Here is a 26,625-nt window from a genome sequence, read left to right on the forward strand (position 1 = left end):
ACCCATATTAATGGTTGTAGTACAGCAAAAACCTGCCATACTCTGCCTGCCCTACCCTGCTTTTGTGTGTGCCATACTCTGCCTTCCCTACCCTGCCTGTGTGTGCCATACTCTGCTTGCCCTACCCTGCCTGCGCGCCATACTTTCACTGTGTGTGCCATTCTTGGCTGGTTTGTGCCATACTTGGCCTGTGTGTGCCATACTCTGCCTTCCCTACCCTGCCTGTGTGTGCCATACTCTGCCTTCCCTACCCTGCCTGTGTGTGCCATACTCTGCCTTCCCTACCCTGCCTGCGTGCCATACTCTGCCTTCCCTACCCTGCCTGTGTGTGCCATACTCTGCCTTCCCTACCCTGCCTGCGTGCCATACTTTCACTGTGTGTGCCATTCTTGGCTGGTTTGTGCTAAACTTGGGCTGTGTGTGCCATACTCAGCCTGCCCTACTCTTCCTGTGTGTGCCATACTCTGCCTTCCTTACCCTGCCTGTGTGTGCCATACTCTGCTTGCCCTATGTGTATGGCACACACAGGCAGCATACAGTGACACAATGCTGGCACTGCTCCTACAGTCTGCACAATAACTATATATTAAAAAACTTTTTAATTGCAGTACCACCTCAGTATATGTTCTTTTTGTAGTATGCAGGGATTATTTGTGGGTTTCTACTCCTTCTGAGGTGTGAACAGGGGAACAATGGGAGTGATTACAGTCTGAGCCTGAGGTGTGAACACTGCAGGGGGTGAACAATACATAGATTAAAAGGTGTGAACAACACAGGGGATTACATATTTAAACAATACAGCCTGAATCTGAGGTGAGAACCATGCAGGGGGGCAGTTAATCACAGTACTGTACTTTAAAAGCTTACACAAGAGTAAGCCATCAAAGCAGCCAGACAGGTGGGGGGCCACACAGAGGGGGGTCGCGGGCCGCCAGTTGGACAGCACTGCTATAGGCTAAAGCTCCCCCACTGAGTTTTTAAAGCAAAAGCCAAGATAATAGCTGATCAGATTCCCAATTAGAGATGGGTTTTGCCCTTCTTGGGGCTCATCATTGTACTGCAGGGTTTTCTGATCAACTTAGGTAGAGCCAGGTAGAGCCAGGAGAGGGGATTCTCTTGGCTTTACCTTGGCTCTAGCTGATCAGAAAACCCTGCACTACAATGATGAGCCCCATGAAGGGCAAAACCCTTCTCCAGTTGGGAATCTAATCAGCTATTATCCTGGCTTCTGCTTTAAAAACCCAGTGGGTGAGCTTTAACCTGTAGGATAAACCCATGTAAATGGGATTTTCTTGGAGCTCTATGGGATTAGTTCCCAGAATTCCTTTCGTTTATTTGCATCTTTATGAGGCAGTCTCCTCAACCCTAATGATTTGTTTCAGATTCAGGTACAAATCTTGTCATTTATTAACATCCCACCAACAAAAATACACATGCAGTATATGTAAAAATACCATTAGCACTTTGTTGTCAACCAATTCGATTCGACATCATCAAATGTTGATGCCCACCAACAGGACTATATTTACTGCAACTTCCAAACTGAAAACATCAATGGGGTTTATTATTTTCTTTTTAAGAAATAAATATTTATTTTGGCATTCTTCAATCTTTTTTTTTTTTTCTTTCTTTCAAAGATTGTTTTATCATTTTTGTTGCAAATAATCATGACCTTCGGTCCATCAAAAAAGCATCAATAAAATGATGAAAGTATTGATATATTGATCCTATTTAAAATACAGGGATTTTTTTTTAGAATAATGAATAATAAAATGTTGTTTTAAAGAATTCCGATGAATATACAGGAGGGAGCCGACTCTTTTTGAAGCACACATTATATTTTTTTCCTTTTCTACATAGCTTTTAATCTTTGCTTTTACGACAATTACAGAGAATTTCCTAATCTTTTTGTTGTTGTTCAATGGCGTTGATAAGTTCTTTCCACCTACATGATTTTCAAGACTTCAGAGTTCTTTTCACTGAAGCTGAGGAAAAACACTGTGCTTACCTAAAAACACGTTTAACTCTTTTCCCCCTAAAAACCAAATTCATCAGCTAAAACTTTGCCCTATATCATATATTCAATTATATACATGCACTATTGAGTTTTTCTTTAGCATTTATTGAATCCTTACAGTGTAATTAAAGATTGATTATACATGGTATTTTACACACACACATATATATATATATTATAATGTAATAATATGGTTTGGAACAGTTAAGCCTGGCCCCCTTCTCCTGCTGATCTGGCTGACCATTTTGAGACTCAGAGAAAAAATGTATCTGTCCCCAGCCTGCCTTCAGCCTGCATCCTCCCAATCCCACAATTCCCTGCACATGTGACGTCAATAAGGAAAGGAACGTCACAGTGCAATGCATTGTGGGTTATGTAGTCCTCATATGCTGTCCTTAAGCTGTGGAGAAGTTGTTACAATTTGTAACATCAGTGTTTCAGTCCCTCTTTCCTTGATAGGATTTCAAATGCTACAGAAAGAAAAGAACTGTTTTTCCATTGGATCTCAGCATATAAATGTACAGTAGTATTACTGGTATTACTAGTATTGTGGTTTGGAAGCCAGAGTTCCCCTTTAAGAAAATTGGGTGTGTGTATAATGTAGCTAGTAATGTAAAAGTCACTTACCAGGAAAATTGTGAAGTCAATGGTGTTTTTCCACTGCAAGTGACTTTTTGCAGTGACTTTTTCAGCGCACAATTCATTTAGGTTTATGGGAATTTTTTTCAGAGCAAAGCCTGGCAATAATTTTCACTCATCACTAGTAGCTGCTTTATATGTAAACTATAATAATAATGATGGATAACAGGGTTTTTCAACAATAGTACAGAATTTTTGTTCTCTGGTAGGCACAGCTATAACCTAGTTTGCTGCCATAATCTACTATTTTAGTATGTGTTATAAATGCATTTACATTTGAACACATTATAATAAAAATAAATCTAATCCCAATATATTTTAATAGAATACTGGTTTTATTTGTTTGAAAAAGGAATTGAAAGAAAAAATAAAAATACTATAGCTTACTAACTGACTATTTGGGAGTGGCTACCAAGAGCTGAAATTGCAGTTCTGTGTTTTAGATCCATCTTCCTTTCCCCTGTCTTTTAAATAAACTTCATGGACTTTGAAATATGATAAATACTTTGATTCTCCTCCAAGTAGTGAGGATCAGTGTTTTTAAAAATGTACTTGGGTAAGTGACTAGCACACCTTAGCAAATGCAAATACCTTTACCGTCACAATGTTTTGTTAGTAACAATGTGCACTATGATTATTGTGTCTTTTCGAGCACCAGTAATCTTTTACTGATTCCACTATATGATGAACCCTTTTACCAGACAAACAATACTCAAATAGGTATGTAAGATCCTTGCAACAGATTTCTCTATCCACCTTTGTTGTAGAATAATTGAGTGCTTTATTACCATAACTTGTATTGGTCTTACTTCTTCTCCCTCCTAACACCCAGGGTGCTCTGAGAGTTAGCTTGTTCCATTCTTGCCAGTTTAGAGCTTCCTCCCCAACATCTCCTCTCTTAATTGTAAGTCTTCTGGGGTAAACTAGTTGTGAACCACCTACACTTCCCTTTCCTTTATCTGCCTGGACTCCACACTTACATATCCCTGGCCCCTGCACTGCTTACTCTGTGAATAATATATTTATTTTGGCAGGCATGGATTTTCAGCGAATTTCCGCATTTGGCCATTGGTGAATTGTTTTGCGAAACTTCGTCGAAAATTTGCACGTAAAAATTAGTTGTGAGTTAAAAATAATCAGGCGCAGCCGCTGCAAATTGGGCGTGGTGTGGCAAAAAAAGACAGGTGACAAAAAGTCACGCGACAAATGCATTTTGTGGATTTTCCGCCTTTCACGCAAATTTTCTTGTTGTTCTGTGAATTTTACAACAAGATCCGCTCATCACTATATCAACCCCTCAATGCTAAAAGCTGAAAGATTCCAACTTAGAAACCCTCTTAAAACTCAAAAATTTGAATTTTCCCAGGAATGACTGCTCCAAGATCATAAAAAACATTTGAAGGCTCAGTTACTATGGGCAGGAGTGCAAGTGTGAAATGTTAGGAGAACAAAATTACTCAGTAATTATTTCAGTCCACTTGTAGCCTGTGCGCAAACTGTCGTCTCCTCCTTGCACCAGACTGAAGATCCATGATCACTGACTACTCTACCAGAAATAGAACATTTAAGTTGACACCTTGGCTAATTTTTGTTTTAATCAACTTTGTTTTTTATGCTTCCCGACACTTACCTTCCTGTGCTACAATTATAGTAGTTGCAACACTCTAAGTGCTGTGCAACCTCTAAGTTTCTAGTTAATAAGTTCATAGTTCAGGCGAGGTTTCAAAATCTACACTATGACTAATTAATGTGTTTTTCAAAACATAGCTCACTGTGTATAGGTTAAGCAGTGTTCTGCACATCCTCTTACAATGACTTCTATCATAAGAGTCGTTCATATAAATAAATGTAATATTTACAAAGTCCATGAAAGTTAAACATGACCATTACCAAAAGATGGAATGCAGAGACATAAAATATGTATGAAATTATGTAAATATCCTGGAAAAAGTCTTCCAGCTAAACTTGTCTAGCAGTCTTTTGAAGGTCTGCCAAAATTAAAATAAAAGAAGCATTGAATAGTCTATTTGGACATCTGTTTTTTTTTTTCCAGGAAAAGATTTTAGGAGGAATTCTTCTAATGCTGCCAAATGGTTTCTCACATTCAATAGTATTTTCACCTGTTCACAGACAGTTCAAAGTGTTACTACTTAAAGAGTTTTTATGTATACATTCTGGAGGGGGGCAAGGTTTCTGTTTTGATATTTAAGGTGATCAGCAGAAGGGAGTAAATCTGCCATGCTCTGTGTGAGCAGAATACAATATTAATACTACTTAATACCACTGTACCTTCAGCACCAACAAATCAACAAATGCCTTGTGCTGATCTGCAGCAGGTCTAACCTTAGACTGTATCAGTATAGGTATTGGAGTCAGGGCTGGTCTTAACTACAGGGTCCAATTGGGACCATTTTGACAGGGCCCCTAGACTGGGTTTTTTGGCTGAAATGCCATGGCTTGTGGCTTGTCAATTTTATGATCAGAATTTGTTGATCAGATATTGGTCTTGGTAGTCCAATGCTGTGGGCTTGGTAATCTCTCTCTTATAAAAGCTAATGGCGGGGGAGGACTAAGCTCTGTGACTGAAACCAATGCACAAGTCAGGAGACAATCATTCAAAGAAATTCTACCATGCAGGGAGGGGCCAGCTTTCCAAAATATGACCAGAGGTAAATAAATAGGACCACCATATGGGTTGTGGTATGGCTTGCCAAGTTTATGATCATGATTTATGAACTTTGTAACATGTTATAGAACTTTAAGATGACTAATAGTTTACCCAAGAGTCATGTGACATAGGTGACATCACTAAACAGCATCATTTAGCACTATTTATTAAGGTTATTTTGCAATCTATTCTTCGCTGTGTATTCTATAGTTATGTTTTACAGTGGATAGTGCAATCCTTATATTGCATGTATAATTATATAAATATATATATGTTGCATACATGTATTACTATTGACCACATACTTTACTGAACCGCTTTTAAAGTATCAGCTTTTGTTAAACTAACATTAACTGCCGACTTTCTAAAATGATTTTTCAATAGTTAGACCATGTCTATGTATCATAGACATAACACTTTTGTTTTTTAGGCACTGAAACCCCTAAATTGCTTAATTGTAGAGTTATTTTAGTTTCCTTCTTTTCTTAACCTTAAAGGACAATGAAAGGTTAATATAAATTAAAAGTAAGTCTAAAGGCATTCTTTTTAAGTACTTACTGCATATCTAAATTCCCAGATCCCTGCTTGCTTCTCTGAGATATGGTGCTGGCAGCCTACAGCAGTGTGAAGCCTACAGTGACATCACTGAAATCTCTCTCCCCTTCCTGTAGGTGCCAGCGGCAGCCTTCCTATTCTCTGAGCATGTGTGTAACTTGATCCTGTTTGCTGTTCTGAGCTACACATGCCCACCAGCCAATCAGAAGCGGATCTGGCAGAGGGGGGGGAGGGAATGAAACACACGTGCAGTATGAAGCAAGGAGGGAAAGGAAGGGAGAATACCTTTTTAGAGATGGCTGCCTGTTCTAGAAAATGTGAAGTAAGTGTGATTGAGTAAATATTTGATTAGGTGAGCCAAAAGTGTGGTGTTTTTACTAAACAATAGGAGGACTATTGGGCAGTATGCTTTTTAAATTTTGACTTGCATTCTCCTTTAAGCAATGTGGAATCCAGATTTATTTATTAGTACAGGTATGGGATCCCTTATCTGGAAACTCATCTAGAAAACTCCAAATTGCAACAATGCCATCTACCATAGAGTCAATTTTAAGCAAATAATCCTAATTTTAAATAAGGATTTCCTTTTTCTCTGTAAAAATAAAACAGTACCTTGTACTTGGTGGTAACTAAGCTGCATTAATTCATATTGGTGGCAAAACAATCCTGATGGGTTTATGTAATATAACGTTTGTTAGTAGATTTAAGGTATGGTGATCTAAATTATGTAAAGTTTCCAGGTTCCAAGCTTTCTGGATAGTGGCCTAGAGTATAGTATATTGTGCCTATACTATACTATGGGACTAATTTATCAATATTTCAATTTAAATTTTTATCACAATTCAAGAATGTTTTGCCCTTTCCAAACTAGTATTTTCAATAAAAATATATATTACAAGTAAAATACTCGAATGTAAAACTTTGGCATCTAAAAGCTTGTGAGATCATGTAGAAGTCAATGAGTGTTGCCTTAAGCAATATTAAATACATTTTCCAAATTTGAGTTTTTTTTAATTTTTTGAGAGTTTGTAGACCCAATGAAAATGATTATTAGACTATGCTATTAATGCATTCCATTTTTTCCCCTGGTTTAGATTAGAATTTTTGAGGTTTGGTAAAATTTCAAGTTTATTCAAATTAATAAAAACTCTTAAGGGGGCATTTACTAATGATCGATTTGTTTCTTTTCTTTTTTCATTTGTGCTTTTGTAATTTATGGAAATGAGTTAAGTTGTGGTTTCAAAAACCATGAAACTCTGAATGTTGATAAATGCCCCCTAAAATTCACAAATGTGAAATTTGAATTTTGCCTCCCTGTTACCAATAGTTTTTACTGAGTAGGCAAACTGATTGTATATTGTGACCAAAATAAAATCATAAATCCAACTGTGCATTTTTGTAAGACTTTTAGACTCTGAGTTCAATATTTAGGATCTGGTTCATAAGGTAAGGGAAATGCCTGAAGATACAGTACTAAACTTGTCTTTCTGTTTCTACCTTCCTTCTAACAGACCATAGGGGTGTATTTATTATGCTGTGTAAAACGAATTCACAGAAAAAAAAGTAAAGAGTAAAGAGTAAAAAGCTGTGTAAAATAAATGGAAAAGATCGCCGTCTGAACGCTGGATATTACCCCATTATTTTCCATAAGTTCCGGTGGAAGAAAAAACCCATAAAAAAATTACAACGATTTTACGCCATTTTTACACAGCGAATCCTGACGATGTGTAGCGAATTTTCTCGCCGTTTTTTACACAGCATACTAAATATGCCCCTTAGTAACCCTTATAAGTAGTAATGGGAAAAATTTTTGTTGGATGGATTCACAGCAAATTTCCGCATTTCGCCATTAGTGAATTATTTAGTGAAACTTTTGTGAAAAGCATTTGCATCAAAATAGGTGAGGTTGCATTAAAATAGACACAAAATGGGCATGGTCGTGGGAAAAAAAGACAAAAAAGTTGCATTTCACGTATTTTTTACTGTTACGCTTCTTTGAAAAATATGTGAGCCAACAAGAAAATTTGCAAAATGACGAACAATCCAGGACATATTCGCTCATGACTAATTATAAGGTTTCTTGGTAAATGCTAGGGATGAGCGAATTTTTTCACCAGGCATGGATTTGCAGCAAATTTCTGCATTTTGCCATTGTCGAATTGTTTTGTGAAACATCTGTGAAAATTCACCACAGAAAATGTTTTTGCCGCACGTCATATTGGATGCGATCGCTTCAAAATTGGGCGCGGTAGCGTGCAATAAAAGTGCGGGTAACAAAACAAATAGACGCGGGCAACAAAAAATAGATGCAGGCGACAAAAAAAATGTGAAACAAATGCCAAATTTTTCGCCATTTCGCGAATTTACTTGCTGTTTTGTGAATTTAATGGTGAATGGCGATCACTAGTAAATGCTTCACAAGTCAGAAATATATTTATTGGACTATGTGAAGCTGCCCTTATTGTCAATATATTTTACATTTTGTACATTCTGGGAAAAACGTTATTTTAAAAATAGAAAGAATAATATAGGCTTTACACAATTTTTACTACATGAAATAATGCTTAACTATAATCACATCCGCAATGTGTCTTTTAGGCTAAACAGTTATTCTTTGTAATTCCTTGTTTGTCATATTCTCCTCTTCAGTCCTCTGATCACGGGTACTGCTGGCATTTTTAAAACTCATTTAATGACCTAATTTTTATGGTTAGTGTTTTAGCAGGCTTGCAAACTCTGTGCTCTGTGTTGGGTTTTTTTTCGGTGACCTCTTCAGGCTTTCAGTCTCGCATCTTTCAAATTCATTTCACTGCCAATGCTTTGTAATTTATTAAAAATGGATTGAACACTGCAAAAAATATTAACAAAGTTCAGCAGTTCACAGATTTAATGTAAAAAATTATTTTTCCAGTCATGTTCATGTCGCAGGAAATTCTTTAGATGCTGAATCTATCTAAGGCAATTTCAACCAGTCCCGAAGCCAGGATGAGCGGTAGGCTTTAAACCACTTTGCTAGAAATGTTTGGAAATAGTTTCAATAATTCTACAAAGGGATAAAGTTGTTTATCTTACTTTTGTTCAGTCATTTTATATGTCTGTTTTTTTTCCTTCATTGAGATTCCATGCTACATCACGTTGATAGAGGGCAGATTGCAAGGGATCTATAAACAACACAACTGGAAAATTATTTCTCAACAGAGTTGGAAGAAATCATGTACTGCATAGGAAGTTTATGAAGGCCTACTCATTAATTTAGCAAAACAATTTTCTTATTTTATTACAAATTTGTATTATATTTTGATAATAATTATACATCAGAGTATTCCCCTCACAACATTGGAATCGACACTGGCAATTACTGTGAAAGAAACCCTTGCACAAACAGATTCAGTTGAGGAGCAGTTATTAGGCCAGATGGGTTAGAAGGTAAAATAGATATTAGTGAAGCATTTGGGAAATACACCATCTATATGCAATGCATTCACTTCTTTGGAAAATTATGTGTCTTCTTGGGCCATTAGGTTGCTATAGAGACTATGTGCAAGGGAAGATACTCATATCTACTTTTAATTTTAATCTGTACATCTGGATAATATCACCTAGCATAAATATGGAAGATATTTAGGACTATGGAGTCATGTTTGTTTTATGATATGCATATTTTCTCACATAATACTGCCATAAATTATTAAAGATGTTTTTGTCAAACATAAAAAAAGAGAAGGCGAGTATCAATGCCTTGAAAGCTGTGGGCCTTGACCCCCCACATTCCCAGGCCTATGACTGGTCTTACATAAGTCTTACAATGTCCATATTTTCAGGTCTGAAATTAATCTATGAAGTAATATCACATTAACTGTAAAACAGATCTACTTATTAGTGATGAGGGAATCTGTCCCATTTCGCTATAAAATTTGCAAAACGGCAAAAAAATTAGCTAAATGCATTTGTTGCGCGATTTTTTTTTGTTGCCCCCGTCTATTTTTTGCCGCCCGCGAATAATTTTTTGACAGCCGCGCTTTTTGACATGACCGCACCCAATTTGATGTGATTCGCTCATTACTACTAATGCAAGTAATTAATTAGCATAGATCTCTTCTCTTGTGTCTCTATATGTTCCTGGACAACTCCTCTGCTATTTTTAGAGCAATCACTTGGTTGCAACCCCCCCACTATTACTGCTGTTTCCCACCTTAAACCTTTCTGCCTTGCTGCCCCTTATATTTGGAATGCCCTCCCTGAATTCTTTGGAGAGAATTCTCCCTCAGTCTTTTCAAAACCAAACTCAAAGACTCCCTCTTGGAGAACTTGCACAGCACCCGATCTGTGAACTGGCACTTACTGTATATTGCAGTGTCACCCCCTGCAGCACTTAATACCCTCCTATTTGTGTCTGTAAGTTACCCTCCCATTTACAGTAGATTGTAAGCTCTATGGGGCAGGGGCCTCCATCCTTTTGTCTCTTGTCACTTAGCTTTGTGGAATCTTTAATGCAACTGTACTTTTTATTTATTTGTATTTGTTATTTTATTCTTGTATTCTATGTATTTTTGTAATGACCCCCTGTTTATTAATTCATTGTTCTGCTGTACAGTGCTTCATACATAAGTAGCACTATAATAATAAATAAAAATATACATACATACATACATATGTAAAAATCAATGCAATCTGCAAAGCATAATGGAGTTGATTAGCTATTCTGTTGCCTTCCAATGAACTTGTTGAAGTTGAGCAAAGTAAAATGTATTTTTCCTTATGGTAAGGAGTGTATTTAGTAACAATAAGATACTACTACTAATAATAATAATAACTCCAAGACTTGGAGAGCAACACAAGCATCATAAAAGTTCATGGAGGTGCCAAATAAGGGCTGTGATTGGCTATTAGGCAGCCTCTATGCACACTATCAGCTTACAGGGGGCTTTATTTGGTACTAAATCTTGTTTTTATTCAATCAACACTTGCCCCCAAGTCAGGAATTCAAAAATAACTCCCTGGTTTGGGGGCACTGAGAGCAACACCCAAGGGGTTGGTGAGCAAAATGTTGTTCAGGAGCCACTGGTTGGGGATCACTGTTTTAGAGCATATCTGTAAAGCTTTCTTGTTTAATGCTTTTATATAATTCAATTTTATATTGTAATAATATTTTTTATAATATCAGGGTTTTTGTTAAATTTATATAATAAATATTTGTCCAAACCAATTGTACATCAAAGTAAATGACTTGAAAACTAGTAATAAATTGCACAATCCGCCATTCTGAATTTTAATTCAGAGCTTTAAAATTTATATTTCTCTTCTATTATCTTAGGGCCATTGTATAATCACATTATGAAGATCAGCTTCTGATCCCCAAAACCTGTCCTAACTGGCCTGTACTGTACCCCTCTTAGGGGCAATAGCCACACAATTTGAGAACCACTTCCCTCCCCAGATTATTGCAAAAAACAAAGTCATAAAACTTATAGTAACTTACTGAGAGCAAAGTGAGATACTTTTCATATCTCTAAAAAGTCCATGGAAATACATAAATACAGAACTATTTTTGAAAGTTTATAAATGAACTTTTTCTCTGAGCATTTTTAGACCAACTTTATCAGTGGTCAGCAGAGATTAAACCTGTGCAATATATAGTACTTGCGGAAGAATAAATTGGGTAACAAATTACAGTGACAATTTTTTATTGGTATTAAATCCCAAACCAGAGAATAAAGTTGACAGAAATATGAGCAATAAAAATCCCTAAATCAAGAAAAAGAAAGAAAAATGACTAGAAGTGGGGACCACCTTCAAACTAACTTATGTAAGTCCTTGTAATATGGTTGAAAAATTAAATTTAAATCTCTGGTAGCTTTAGACAAATATTTACAATTCTGGGCTGATTTATCACATCATAATGAACCTCGGGGCAAAGCACTACCATGGGTATTTGGGTACCTGTGTGATTGTGCATTACACCTTTTTATATGGGCATAAAACTATAAAAACAACATTACAATACTGTGCAGAAAATATGTATAAAACACTTGAACATTTCTATTACCACCACTCAGAAAATTAATAAACCTTTTAATCAAAATGTTATTTTTTTCAAACAGAAATTCTAGAATGGATTACATTATGAAAATCAACATTCAGATGCACATATATATATACTGTATATATAGAGGGGGGGGCAGAGACAGCAATAAGGGCTGGTTTAGCAATTTCCTTGCAGTACATAATATTAATTTAGTTCATCGCAAACATATTTTTAACATCACAAACAAGCTGGGCAGGAAAAAAATAATAATACATCAAGGTTACTGTCATGGTAAAATTCGTACCTAATCCATTGAACTTCAAACATAGAATTATTCAGACCATAAAGTACGCTAGACATTACTATGGTCTGAAAGGCAGAGACTAAAATAAAAGATTTAATTAGAAAATATAAGTTGAAGGTGTGGCATTAACATTTTGTAGCATTATTACCCAAACAAAGAACAGATGAGTAGTATTAATCACAGTTGGGGGGCAAGCAGGTGGCGATTGAAAGAAAATTATAAATTAGTTAAGTTAATGAGTTAAAGGGGTGGCCCATCTTTATGTTAACTTTTAGTATGTTACATAATGATAAATTCTAAGCAACGTTTCAATTATCCATCATTATTTATTTTTTTATTACTTTACTTTTTGAATTATGAGCCTTTTTCTGACTCTCTCCAACTCAGCCAAAAAACTATTGCTTTTTTATAACTTATTTTTCTATTCAGGTCTCTTCCCTATAAATATACAGTATCAGTCTTTTAATCATGTCACTGCCTGGGTACTAAGGTCATTTAAACTCTAACAACCAAATAACTGTTGAATTGCCAAACTGGAGAGATGCTGAACATAAAGCTAAATAATTAAAAAACCACAAATATTCAAAAATGAAGACTAATTGCAAATTGTCTCAGAATATCACTCTCTACATCAGGGATCCCCAACCTTTTATACCTGTGAGCCACATTCAAATGGAAAAAGTGTTGGGGAGCAACACAAGCATGGAAAAACTTAATGGGGGTGCAAATAAGAACTATAATTGCCTATTTGGTAGCCCCTATGTGGACTGGCAGCCTATAGAAGGGTCTGTTTGGCTTCACACTGGGTATTATGCAACCAACAATTGCATCCAAGCCAGAAATCACTTCTCTGCTTCGCCAAGAAATTTGCCAAATGGTGAAAAATTTGCCAAAATGCGCCTGTCACGTGACTTTTTTACACAACCATGACTTTTTTCTCACTCAACAAATTTTTGTTTTGCGAAAAAATTTGCCCCTCACTACGACCTGGATATAGAGATGGACCTGGACTTATGACCTGGACCTGGAGTGGAGGAGCACTGAAAGGCACAAATTATGCTCCTTATTCCCTTTACACTCTTGCACTTGATCCAGGGGCAAAAAACCAAGCACGACGTGTAACTAGCAGGGCATGAGTGGGGAGGCATATGTGTCTCCCCCTGCCCCACTCCTTGTTAATACAATGTTGTTCTTAACTACAGAGCTCCATGGTGACTGGTACTTGGTGGCACTCCCTAACTTGTGGGCCTAAATGACATGCAAGTTAGGGGAAGAATTGGCAGTGGATGAGGGGTTGTATTTGTGTTAATATTGTACTTCTTAAAAAGTATTTTATAGGATTTTAATAGCTCTTTTAGCAACTGCCTCACCTAACACACCCACAACAACTTCAGAAGTAATAGAAAATAAAATGTCTTTGATTAAAACATACAATACAGAGTATTTCAAACTGTGTTTTGAATAGACTGTAAAGACTGTACATTTTTTAGTTTGGGTGTGATTGTGTATTATTATAGATATCATAACAAGAGAATAAAGATTTGGTAGGAGCAAATCCTCTGTACCATCAGTCTGGATTTTACAAATACAAATACACCTGATCATGGATTTTCTTCTTGTGCTTAGTCTGGAATATGAATATGGTCAGATATGCAATGATGCATCATTCTGGCTTTAGAAAGCTTGTTCAGTAAGTGCTCTTATCCCATATACTCCCATATTCTTCAAACATTTGTAATACTTTTCATAACAGTATGTCTTTTGTTTGCTGATAAAGAAGGAAGGGAGAACATTCTCTCCTTGTATATTTTTTATGCTGTAAAACATTATACTCTTATGGTTGTACTATACCTACCTCAATGAAGAGAAATGGTAAATGCAAAATGTGTGACTTGTAAAACAAAAACACTAAAACAAAGTACAAATGCATAGAGAATGCAAGATGTGTCTAAGTCCTGTCACTGGAGTTTTGTGTTACATTTGTTTTTATTCATTATATTTAAATCTTAAAACCACAGGTGCCAAGCATTCAGGATAATGGGTCATACCTTTAGTACACTTCAGGTTGGGGTGTTAAGTAAGGAGTGCTACTATAATTACTGCTAATTGCCTTTCTGAAGAGACAGTCTATATCCTATGCATAATTTCACTGCATCTGTCTACCATTATTATTTTCTAAAAACACTTATAGTTCCACTTCAGTGGCCAAGTCATTACTTTTAATGCATATTGTAATTAACCAGTCTTTTAGATAAAATGTGTTCGACAAAGCGATATATGGATGGATAGTTATGATGTGTTGGGGTGTAATAAAACAGCGATAGACCATGTAGAGATATAGAGATCCAGATTTAGTTTGAATGCATGTATATATGTTATAAACTATATTGTATCCGTGTCAGTGTCAGGTACTCCTTGGTTTTGAACAGGGATCACCGACTTTTTTTACCCGTGAGCAATATTCATATGTAAAAAGACTTGGAAAGCAACACAACCATAAAACATGTTCCTGGGGTGCCAAATAAGGACTGTTATTGGCTATTTGGCAGCTCCTATATGGACTGACAGCCTACAGAAGGCTCTGTTTGGCAGTACACCTTGCTTTTATGCAACCAAAACTTGCCCAAAAGCCAGGAATTAAAATAAGCACCTGCTTTGAGGCCACTGGGAGCAACATTCAAGGGGTTGGAGAGCAACATGTTGCTCATGAGCCACTGGTTGGGGATTGCTGGTTTAGAACATGGACCTGCTATATACTGGCTGCTGCTCCTTCTGCTTGAGCCACAGCAGTCAGTGTGGGTGGGGTCTTGTGAATTATATTGTCTTTTCCTCCAGTCTTTGTTCCCTGGTAACCACACCCAATGGGCTATTTAAGCCTACCTCTTCCTACAACCTGTGCTGGAACATTGGCCCATCTGACTGATCAATCCTTGAGTTCCCGTGCTGAGTAAGTTGGTTCCTGCCTTGCCCTTGTCCCCTCCATCCTTTGACACCCTGGTTTTTGACTCTTGGCCTGATTCTTTTCTGCCTGCCCTGACCTTCAATCTATCTCAAGGACTCTGTGTTTAATTGCTGTCTGCCCAGACCTTTACCTGTTTTGGGACTTGTTTTACTGCCTGTCCCTGCATTTTTAGTTTTTCCTTATTAAACAAGCAGTTCTTGTAAGCAATGTGTTTTGCTCAGCAATTGGCTTCAGCGATTCCTAATAATAAGCTTTATCTAGTGTTCCTTTTAATAGTTCAGTTAGTGTACTGTATATGTGTATGTTATTATTATTGGTTGAAATTTTCTTCTAAACTGCAGCATCAATACATTGGCTTTATAATTTCTGTCCTCTGCTTATGTGAGCCAGGTGTAAAGTGTCCCAGAGGTTTTTATAAGAAATCTCTGAACCAAGCAAAACTATACAATAATTGTTAGAAATGTTCAGTGCTAGAAATAGAAATACACTTGGCCAGAGGAAATTGTCAAAATAGTAAAAGGGAACATTTAACTTTAAAGAGGAAGGTAAATTCCCATATGTAATAAGACAAGTACAGTCGCGTAGAAATTGTCATACCATTTAAATCTGCAGTTTTCACTCACTTATAATTCTATTTGCTGGGTTACATTGCAGCCCATACTCTCTCCCTTCTCCAGCTCCTACTTTGCTCTTTTCCACATACACAATGGGCAAAGCAGAGAAATATATGGAAGCATGAAACATGCTTGTCCAAGATGGCAGGCATTACAAGACTGTAGAGCAAAGATCTGGTGTCGGAACAGAGAATAAGGTGCTACCAATTCTGGATTTGGGGTTACATTTAGTGATGAGCGAATCTGACCCTTTTCCTTTGCCGCAAAATTTGGGAAACTGCAAAAAAATTCTCAAAATGGCAAAAAAATATGAAATGCAGGTACCGCACAACTTTTTTTTACTTAAAATTCACCTTTTTTACATGACCATGTCTTTTTTAGACATAGGGGCCGATTTACTAATCCACGAACGGTCCGAAGGCGTTTTTTTCGTAATGATCGGTATTTTGGGATTTTTTCGTAAATTGTCGCGACTTTTTCATAGCCGTTACGAATGTTTCGGAAAATGTCGGGACTTTTTCGTAGCGTTACGACTTGCGCGAATTGTCGCAACTTTTTCGTAGCCTTCGCGCCGAGTACGAAAGTTTCAGATTCATTCAAGCTTCAGTATCGTGACTTTTCTTGGGCCAGGTTGGAGCTGCAGAGTGCCATTGAGTCCTATGGGAGACTTTTCTTGGGCCAGGTTGGAGCTGCAGAGTGCCATTGAGCCCTATGGGAGACTTTCCTTGGGCCGGGTTGGAGCTGCAGAGTGCCATTGAGCCCTATGGGAGACTTTCCTTGGGCCGGGTTGGAGCTGCAGAGTGCCATTGAGCCCTATGGGAGACTTTCCTTGGGCCAGGTTGGAGCTGCAGAGTGCCATTGAGCCCTATGGGAGACTTTCCTTGGGCCAGGTTGGAGCTGCAGAGTGCCATTGAGCCCTATGGGAGACTTTCCTTGGGCCAGGTTGGAGCTGCAGAGTGCCATTGAGCCCTATGGGAGGCTTTCCTTGGGCCGGGTTGGAGCTGCAGAGTGCCATTGAGCCCTATGGGAGACTTTCCTTGGGCCGGGTTGGAGCTGCAGAGTGCCATTGAGCCCTATGGGAGACTTTCCTTGGGCCGGGTTGGAGCTGCAGAGTGCCATTGAGCCCTATGGGAGACTTTCCTTGGGCCGGGTTGGAGCTGCAGAGTGCCATTGAGCCCTATGGGAGACTTTCCTTGGGCCGGGTTGAAGCTGCAGAGTGCCATTGAGCCCTATGGGAGACTTTCCTTGGGCCAGGTTGGAGCTGCAGAGTGCCATTGAGCCCTATGGGAGGCTTCCAAAATCATGCTAAGTCTGAAAGTTTTGCCCGCAGTTTAGGAGCGCTCAATACGAAAAAGTTGCGACAAGATACGAGCAAATCGGAGCGGCTACGAAAAAGTCGCGACAATTTGCGCAAGTCGTAATGGTTAGAATATGACGGAAAGTATGTTTCCTCGTCTCCCTTCCAGTGATTTACATCCATTCTCTGTTGCAGCTTTAATTACAAATCTGTATGCAGGAAAAAGTTTACCAAATCGCATAGCTTATTAAAGGGAATATGTATGTATGTATGTATGTATATGTATGGCCCATTAAAAAGACCAAAGTTAACAGGATACTGCCCAGATCAAAAGGGCATATAAACAAACAAAATATAAGGAGTATCCCAAAACTCTCCACATTAAAAATAAATTATACATGTAGTGGTATTCCGTATATACGCATTTCATACCCTCGGTAAGTAGTCATAGGCAGTTCTGACACCCTGCTAGTGTATGTAAACCTCCCCACCCATTATGACATAAAACCAATCAGAGAGAGTACCCATGCCTCTCAATTAAGTGAGCAATGTTGGAAATATACATTTCCGGGGTCCATGTTGTTTAACCTGTATGTAAACAGTATAATGTGTACAATATAAACACTAACATAAAGTTTAAATATACTGTACATGTAGTTAAAGCCCAGCACAACATCTGTAACCATGAATAAACAATTATTCTCATTAAGTCAGAGTGACTTAAATATTTACAAATTAACGCTCTGTAAAAACAAACTACAATAGTGATGAGCAAATCTGTCCCATTTTGTTTTGCAGAAAAATTCACAAAACTGCTGAAAAATTTGTAAAACAGCAAAAAATTCCCATTACAGAATGTGAGAGCAGGAGCACTGTTTCCATTTACACCTACCCACATCAATATATAACATAATAAATAGGAATGGTGATCAGATTTTAGCTTTTAAAAATAGAAATCCCTTTTGAAATAGTAAAAAGCATTTGTTTCACATAACGAACCTTCGTTTTGGAAGAACTTTATTACATCATTGTAGGTAGCGGAGGGTTTATGGTGAGAGTCATAGATAAGTGAGATGAGTAGATTTATTTACTACATCTTGTAAAACATTATTCATTTGTTGTAGGTAGGGGAAAATCATGGCAAATGTAATGATCCATTTTGAGAATTTAAATTTGTAGTAGGGTAGTTAATAGTAAACCAACCTTTGTTTTGGTTGGTTTTATGGATGGTTGTACTGTCTAGATTTATTTTACTTCTCTCATTCAAATGGTAGCGGTTTATGATGAGAGTATGGGGAGAGATGAGTGGATTTACTTTGCATTTTGGAAGATATTTAATAATAGGTTGTATGTAGTGGAGAATCATGGAAAATGTAATTATTATTTAAGCAGTTAAACAATTTGGACTTCTGTTCCTTGATTCTTGATAATCATTATGTATTCATTTCTAACAAACAAGGGTTACAGAATAAAATGGGATGATATCAGAGGGTCCTTCTTGGTGTGCTGATTTATGCCACACATTGAAAATCTATTCTTATTCAGAATATTGTTTCAGTTATTTTAAAGGTAAAGTAAGAAATTAATTGATCACAATGAATGTGTCACACCCAGTTTCTGAATCTGTGATAATAAAAATGCAAATAGCTATAAGGTAGCCTGCATATAAAATTGTGGTACGGTGGTAGACTTCTAGTGAATTTATATGTTTTGGTTTTCCATGGCTGGTTGTACTGTCTAGATTTATTTTACGTATTTCATTTAAATGGTGGGGGTTTATGGTGAGAGTCAAAGTTAAGGGAGATGAGCAGATTATATGGCATAGGTTAGCCTATGACTAAGTACCCCTTTCGGTATGAAATGCGTAAGGCTTGTTTTATGTGTATGGATATAATAAACTAAAATGTTTTTACTTAAGCTGCTTTGAAACTTTTTGGAGTACCAGAGTGCCTGCCTGTCTTTCCTATGTAAATTTCAATATTGGCTTCCTAAACTGAAGGTCTGGGGCATGAGCACCTGGACCCATCACTACTAAGGGTAAAATCTCAACCTCAATTACTTAAGCTGTGTTCTTTGTATTTTTGAGTCTTTGCAGACTTTATGGCAGACAACATTACCTTACCTAAGGAGGAACCAAGAGAAGATTTGTTAGGGTTATGAGATTCTGACCCAGGGTAGCCCTTTATACTTACTAACCTCCCCTTATACTATGCATACTTCTTTCTAGAATGGCTATCATTTATACCATATTACAAATGACCCCCAACATATAATTGATCCAGACTATACAAGTATCCATCAGCTTGTTGGCTTACTGCCACCAACACTGGCCCCCATGAAGGTGTTTTCCCCCAGTTGTCATGCCAGTGTTGGTAAAACATGACTCAGACATACTACAGGATATACATATATTAATTGTGCTAAGCTGCATTGACATCTTGCATCTTTTGTGAAATTAATATACAGTATGCAGCTTGTTTTTACTATTCATATAGAACCACTACTAGCAAGAGCCTTTCCAGTTTAATAAAACAGAAAATTGCCTTTTAAAGTTTTGATGCCCCACCTGAGGCGAGTTTCCCAACAGCAGCAGCAGCGCGCCTGTACGAGTTAACCAAATCCATTGTTCCGTTATTGACCCCTAATGCTTCCGGAAGCTTTGTTCATGAGTTAATGCTGAATAACTGTACTGCATCTGTCTTTGACTGTCCTAAAAGTGATGGTTCTATGTTCCGGTAAACAAAGTGTTATCATTCGATTTAAAGAACCACTGGCACCCAATTGTTTTACTCAAGCTCGGATGGTTGTAGTTCAACAACACTCTTCCTCCACTACACAAACACCATGCATGTTTTATAGGCTTGGCTGATTGTGGTTGGAATTTCAAGTACCTCCACTTAACTGTCACCTTGTATTTGCCTTATAAGAACAATGAAGCAGCATAGGGCAACTCCTACTATATAGCTTCACACATGTTTCTTTGAAGGCTTTTCTTAGAATATTTAATGAAATGTATGCATGTTACAACCCTAGAAAACACAACACGCTTTGATATTGATTAAAGCCCCTGCCAGTCACAAATTGTCTGTATAGCTTACCACTTTACAGACCCCATAAGGTCTTCATGAGAAGCAGTAATATTTACGTTGCAAGGCTGCTAAAGTTTACATGCTGTCTTTTGATAAGTGCTATTCACAGGCCCATATGTTTACCATCACAATTAAAAGGTAGAAAGCACTGTTATTGTGTACTATTTCATGTTATCCATGGCAACTGATGGAAACATGCCAGTTTACTATTAGGTTTCCAGCCAATTTTAATACATTCTTTACAAACAAATTATTTTTGCCTTTAGTTAATATGAATAGAGAATTCAAATTCAAAGCCAATGATGCTTTTTTTTTCTAGTCTTTCCTCCCAAATGGGAGAACATGCACAAATACTGACGTTTTCACACAACATTTTACATTTTGTACACATTTAATATAGAACTGTACTTTCTTTATATTCCTTAAAGGGGAACTATACCCAAACATAAGCTTTTTGAAAAGGAAACATTATTTCAAGCAACTTTGAAAATCAGCCATTTCATGATATTTAATGTAATAATAGTTTGAAACTGTTAACTAAGCCCCGCCCCCTGTTCTCCTGCTGATCTGGCTGACTACTTCGAGACATGGGCCTTCAGCCTGCATCCTTCAGATCCTCCAACTTCACATGTGATGTCAATAGGGAAAGGAACATCACAGTGCAATGCATTGTGGGTTATGTAGTCCCTACATGCTGTCTGGAAGCTGTGGAGAAGTTGATACCATTTGTAACATCAATGTTTTGGTCCCAACTCCCCTGCCAGGATTTTTTCTCTGTGAACAGTTTTGCGAAAAAATTTGCCAATGGCAAAATGTGGAATTTCGCTGCAAATACAGAAAAAAAATCACTCATCATTTTCTCTTCTTGCTTTCCCTTTATTTCTTCCATATCTTTTTGCTCCTGAACATGAATCACTTCTGTTGCTTTCCTCTCTGTCTCACCTCAAGGCACATTAATGTTATATAGTCACTTCTTTATGTTCTTTTTAAATATAGATTTTCTACTTTATCTTTCCAGCTGTATATTTTTATATTTTGATCTTTCTTCTTCTTTGAACCCTTGTATTTATATTGCAACCTCAGAGTGACCTATGTTTCTACACACTGTAGCCAAATGCATTTGACTTCCATCTTCTTTATCCTCCTCCTAGACCCTTAAACCTCCATGTCATATTCTATGGCCCTGTGCAACTTTTTGCTTGTACTACTGTAGTTATTTGTGTTGTTTGTCCTTGTCCCACTGATTTGCTGCTGTGACATTCGTGTCTCAGTTCCTGTTTCTGCCTTACCTTCCTTAATTCCCTCATCCCTCTCTGTCCCTTTGCCATCAGTAATTAGTGCAAATAATCATTGCTTTGATATTCTTTAAATGCTGCTTCTTTATGTCATTAGTTCATTCATTCAAAATACCAAAAAAAAAACAGGCAATTGAAATAATAATTCAAATATATACATGTGAAAGTTTTAGGACAAAAGAGAAGTATAAATGCTTTCCACCCATACAAGGCATTGTTTCTGAACCAATGACATTATAAGAATAATTTATGAAAGTGTAGTGTGCAAATGAAAACTACAGTTTCAGACACAATAGGCCATGTTTCTTTACCAACAGTCAGTGTCCAACTGGGCTGCCGGGACACCTGGAAAAAACCCAGTGGGTCCTGGCCCAGACCCAATGCCTGTTGCCGCTCCCCCTGCTGCTGGTGTTCTTCCCTGCTGTGTTTTACTTATGGGAGGATGTCAGGAGGGGGGCCCTGTTGGAGGGTTAGGGGGGTGCGTCGGGGTCGGCTTGGGGGGGAGCTGGCCATTTCACTAATTTTTCGACAAAACAAAATGGGATACGTTCACTCATCACTAGATTCCAGTTTTTTTTGCGCTAAGTTATGGTTTAAAAACTCAAATGTCTGGTATTTATTAAGTATTATTTTTATTCAAACGAGATTACTACATTAATAAATAAGCAAGCATTCGATAAATTCAACTGCACAAACTCAAAAACTGATAAATAAGCCCATTAATATTTAATTTTGTTTCGGTGGCCCTTTTAATTGCATTGTGTGACACGTGCCTACAATCTAGGGGGTCGGCAGTCCCATTGCAGGGAAGTTAATTAAGTGGAGGTAGAACATTGTTGTTTGGCTATTTCTTGCTAGAGAGCCATAAGTACCATTTAAACTAGGAACATAAATAAGTGTTTACCAGCTTACTTATTTGGAAACTCCATGAAAACTAAAGAAGAACTTCCAGTCCATTCAGTCAATAATTCTCCTTTAATTTATCTTTTCTCAAATTTTCCTTTCAATTGATCTGGTTAAATTTTTAATCTCCTCTGTCTTTATAGACCAAAACTTGTACCTACTCAAGGTGTGCTTCACCAAAAATTATTTCATTTTCGTAATAGGGGCTCCGGATGGCCCACAGTGCAGGGAGGAGGACAGTGACAGGGCAAGGAGGAACAGGAAGTGATGCGTAGTGGGGGAGAGGAGACTCGGGCGCAGCACGCAAAAGAGGCGGCCCCATTTTGAAAAAGAAGCGGAGCAGCATCCCTCCCTCCCGCCCTATAGGAGAGGTTATAATAGTGTCATTTGGGGGACTCACTTGGGTTCATGGATTGTTACAGCTAAATAGCCGACTGGTGCTGATGCAGGGTCTAGTTGGGCATGGGTCCCGCAAGAGGGGTGACAAGTTGGTTACCTGGTTCTCACTCGCCCCTCTGCCCATATGAGGTTGGGTGGCTGGCATACCAGGAAGAAGTATAGCAGTGGTGGTTTGGGCAAGCATTCCTTGGATATGTTAAAGTTAAAACAAGTTAATACATTGTTGATGTTAAAGGAACAGTAACAATAAAAAAATGAAAGAGCTTTAAAGTAATAAAAATATAATGCACTGTTGCCCTGAACTGGTAAAACCGGTGTGTTTGCTACAGTAACACTACTATAATTTATCCAGGATAAAATGAAAAAACAGCAGCACTCCGGAAATGTTGTAGAAAAAAGTGACTTTACTCAAGTGCACACAGCAACGTTTCGGGCATAAACCAGCCCTTTATCAAGCCTAGTCAAACAAATACAATCAAGTGTTATATACCCACAGGAAAGGGAGGGACCATCACTCCAGCCCTCCATTTAACCCTTTGTGTTCAATATACAAATTTTCAATATATAGATTGCACATATCAAATTTCAAAATTGTAAAAAACATATAAAACAGCACATATATATGCCATAGTAATACTTCCATAATATGCTCTAGTGTATCAAGTGCATCAAAATGTAATAGTGATAAATATACTGCTAACGTATAGGAACAATAAATGTCTTACTTTAATGTATTTCATTAAAAATAATTGCTTTTTCCTTATTTCTTTTTCTTTTTGGCTCCGATGCCAAACTCAGGGGACAAATCACCCCTGAATTGTTAGGAATCTGGAGCTTCCACATCTCTGAATCTTACTGTCCTATAACAAAAACAGTAATAAAAATTTTTTAGATAAAAACCAAAAACAAAACACAATATTTGTTAAAACACAGTATTTGTTAAAAACAAGCACTCGTAATCACTTACTTATATAAATAACATAGGGGTATATTCCCTGTTAAGACCACCTGGTGACAAAGTACCCAATATATTTATCCAGCGCATTTCTAGTTTCTTCAGCATCCACTGTCTATTACCTCCCCTCCTGAGAGGACCAACAGCATCAATAACCTGATATCTCAGTTGTGAAATAGAGTGCTTCATCTCATGAAAGTGTGCTGGTATAGGAAGATGCTGTAAATTGCAACGTATATTAGACTTATGCTGTTTAATCCTATCCTTGACCTTCTGAGTTGTCTCCCCCACATATGCAAGGCCACAGGGACACTTAATCAAATAGACCACATAAGTGGAGTTACATGTGAAATAATTCTTAATTGAAATATTTTTACCTGTATGTGGGTGTGTAAAAAATTCCCCCTTAGTGATGTTATTGCACTGTGCACATGATAAGCATGGAAATGTCCCCATTTTGGGGGTACCAAAGAATCTCTGACTATATTTCTTTTCTGAACCTATGTCAGCTTTGACCAAAAGATCTTTTAAATTTTTATTCCGCTTATAGGCCATCAAAGGTGGTGTAGAAAATTCTGTGACAGTAGGAATACCCATCTGTAACACCTGCCAGTGTCTCCTAAGAATCCTCCCCACTTGTTCACTTGCTACAGAGAATTGGCTGACAAATGCCAACCGTTTCTCTTTCTCTTTAATCTTTCTCTGTGATGGGGTTCTAAGCTGCTCAGTTGTCTCCTCCCGAATTTTTTCCAAACCTTCCTGTAATTTCTTTTTTGGATAACCCCTTGCCTGAAAACGCTCCGACATTTCCTCCAATCTTTTTTCACACTGTGTCCTGTTAGAAACAATCCTCTTAACTCTTTTAAATTGTGTAACAGGCAAAGACTCAAGCAAGGACCTTGAGTGAAAACTTGTATTATGTAACAGATTGTTTCTATCTGTATGTTTCTGATACAAATCTGTTTCTATGTGTGAACTACTATAATTTATATAATAAGCTGCTCTGTAACCATGGGGGCAGCCATTCAAGCTGGAAAAAAGGAGAAAAGGCACAGGTTACATAGCAGATAACAGACAAGTTCTGTAGAATACAATATTGTTTTATCTGTTATCTGCTATGTGCCTGTGCCTTTTCTCCTTTGAATGGCTGCCCCCATGGCTACATAGCAGCTTATTTATATAAATTATAGTAGATTCTGAAGTAAACACACAACTTTTACCAGTGCAGGGCAGCAACACATTATATTTTAGTTACTTTTATACACTTTAATTTTTTGGTGTTACTGTTCCTTTAATATAAATGTATTTAAATCTGTAATTAAAGCTGTGACCTTCTCTATCCCAAAACCTGGATGTCATTATTGTGTCTCGGGGGGAAAGGGTTCCAGAAATGGATATACGCGCGAGGTAAGCATAACAGTAAGTTGTGGTATCCTTCCTGTGGAGACTTGACGCTGCCCTTGTCACTAGTGATGAGCAAATCTGTCCCGTTTCGCTTTTCTGAAAAATTTGTGAAACTTTTAAAAAAAATCAGGGAAATATTTGCGAAATGCGAAAAATTGTTGCGTGCATTAAAAAAAGTACTTAGTTACTTTGATGTGCGTCGTTATTGTTGACACGCACGTGATTTTTATTTTGATGATTTTTCAGTGTGAATTTTTGCACCCGTTTTGCGACAAAATCCACCAATGGCGAAACGTGGAAATTCGCCGCGAATTCATGCCTGGGGAAAATTTTGCTCATCACTATTTGTAATAAAAGGAAATTCTATCTAACTTCAGGTATGGGATCTTGTTCAGAATGTTTGGAACCTGTGGTTTTACAGATTAGGGATATTTTTTAATTCATGCAGCTTTTTTAGGATCAAGTACAAGGTACTGTTTTATTAATACAGAGAAAAAGGAATTTTTTAAAAAAAATTGTAATTATTCATTTAAAATGGACTCTATGGGAGATGGCCTTCCTGTAATTCGGAGCTTTATGCATAATGGGTTTCCCATACCTGTACATGAATTAAAAATTCTAAATGGTTTATTTATTGGTTTATTTATTTTTATTATACGTTATTTGTGAATGTAATTGCAGCTGAAAGCAATGTTTGCTTGTTTTAATGCTCTGATCTGCTGGTTCTGACAAGTGAAGAGTGAATCTTTTCTTGAAATACCCGCGAAACGCATTTGTCGACGCAAATTTTTTGCCATGCACGTTTTTCTCCCACAACGTGCCCATTTTTACACGACCATTTTGATGCGACCGTTACCATTTTGCCACGACTGCGGCTTTTTTTTTGACAAATGACAAATTTTCTCCTGTGGATCTTCGCTGAAGTTTCGTGAAACAATTTAACAATGGCGAAATGTGGGAATTCGCTGTGAATCCATGCCTGGCGAAAAAAATTGATCATCTCTAGTTCTGACTCATGAAACAATGAAGCAGAAGGCAGTTGATTATCAGACCTGGTTTCAAAAATCAGAACCAGGAGTGAGTGAAATGAAAGGAAGAGAATGGAAAGGGTTAAACAATTATTGCTTTTAAATGCAATTAGATTTACACATAACTTTAAAAAGACTGAAAATGTTGAATGAATGTATAGTGGAACTGTATTTAGGCTTACATTGCCTTTTATTCTGCCCAAAACAGTCCTTGAGTGTCGATACACTTTAAACATAATTTACCCTTTACAAAAGCAGTGCGGAGTGTGTTATTCCTCCAAACTATTTTCTTTAAATGTGTGCTATTTACTAATATTTCAAATTCTTTCTGCCTTTCTCATGTGTTCATTTAATTAATGCTTTCAAATGTGAGCACATGAGGTTAATCACTAGTTCACTAATTGTCTGAACTGCTTGATGTTACTGTGGCTTTCATTTATCTAATGTGAAAATCATCTGCCATTTTTTCCA

This window comes from Xenopus tropicalis, chromosome 6 (genome assembly GCF_000004195.4).
Source record: "Xenopus tropicalis strain Nigerian chromosome 6, UCB_Xtro_10.0, whole genome shotgun sequence".
In the NCBI taxonomy this organism is placed as follows: Eukaryota; Metazoa; Chordata; class Amphibia; order Anura; family Pipidae; genus Xenopus; species Xenopus tropicalis.